Source organism: Lactuca sativa, chromosome 7 (genome assembly GCF_002870075.4).
Source record: "Lactuca sativa cultivar Salinas chromosome 7, Lsat_Salinas_v11, whole genome shotgun sequence".
Classification (NCBI taxonomy): domain Eukaryota; kingdom Viridiplantae; phylum Streptophyta; class Magnoliopsida; order Asterales; family Asteraceae; genus Lactuca; species Lactuca sativa.
In genome coordinates, this window is record NC_056629.2 from 125,466,522 (window position 1) to 125,468,095 (window position 1,574).

The following is a 1,574-nucleotide window of genomic DNA, read 5'->3' on the forward strand; positions in this document are numbered from 1 at the left end:
TGAGAAAACGGCCCATTGATGATGGCTTCCCATATGAGAAAACCATTGTCCTCCGATCCAATCACGTAATCTTCAAAATGATGTACCCATACTTCATAGTCATGGGTGTATAAGATTGGAATCTTTGTCGTCGAACCAATGCTGTTGGAAATATTAATAGCGTTTGATTGCGTCGCGTCCATTATGATCGTAATAACCTGTTCAAAGATCAGACTTGTAATAAAGCAGATTAGGGCAAAACAATAAATACTAAGATACGTCAATTAAGATGACGGCTCAATAAATATCGATGATTGCGGAAAATCCCTAATGGAAATCTTTTTCACAGAAAAGATGTGTATCGATTACACAGCCTCCTGCTCTGATACCAATTGATGGGATTAAAACAACTTTTAATCTATGAAGATCGATTAGATCTTGAACAAGTATATGAATATGAAACAGCAAGAACACAATATTAAAAACAAAGCAAAACGCAATATTAAGAACAAAACAGCTTGAATCAATCGTGTCGAATGATTAAATAAAATCCTTAGAAGATCTCGATTAAGAACATCAACTGTAAAGGATTGGAAGATTACAAGAATGATTACTGGAAAATATTGTACTCTTGATTAATCGCTATATCGATAATCTCTAGAATCTTAACCTAATATTCATGCAAGCATTAACTTAAATACTATACATAAAAGGCTCTCGGTTGGACAGGCCCAAACCGGAGAATAAAAGGCTAATCTAACGAGCCCAAAAGACGCAACATCTAATAGAACTACAGCCCAACATCATGTATTACCATTTCCGTTTGCCTAATGAAGGATTTGACTTTGGACTACGAACATTAGGTAATGGTGATGATGTGCATAATCTCTCATAGTATGTTACCCATAACAAAGTGATTAAAGTGTACACATATCATGGTCAAATGAACTTCCCTATCATTGCTTCCAAGTTGTTATGCAAACAATTGAGCAGTCATAGAACTCACATGCATAGTCAACTTTAACTGGAATGGGCACATAAACAAGAATATGTCAACATGATAGGTTAAAAACCTCAAGTCGTGTGCTAGTGATTAACAATAGGGTTAGTCTTGATCAGTTCTTGAAACTTTTCAAGATCTTTAAGACTCCCACTGACTTCTTGACATATAACATTCTCTTGTCAACAATCATTCCTTGACAAACAAATATTCAAGAGTTAGTGCAGTTTCTTATCGAGACAAACACTTCACACAATTGGTCTGAGTTGGTCTTTGTCTTATCCAAGGTATCACAACTTACCAATTTCAAATGTACAAGAGTAAGAAACAATTTACTCTACATTTGATAACTGTTATAAACCTTTCTCAAGATTATGTCACTCAAGTGAAAATCTTGGAGTATGTTTTGAAACGAAATATGATTCACCTTTTGATTTAACTATTTCAACAATTCACGATTCCTCTTCTTATCCATACAAGTGCACTAAGGTGTCCTTAGAGGATCAATTGTGATATGGTTTTCATAATCATAAGGATGATCATAATACACGATACTAAAGTACTTTCCCTTCTTTTCAGATTGGAAAATCTTTTA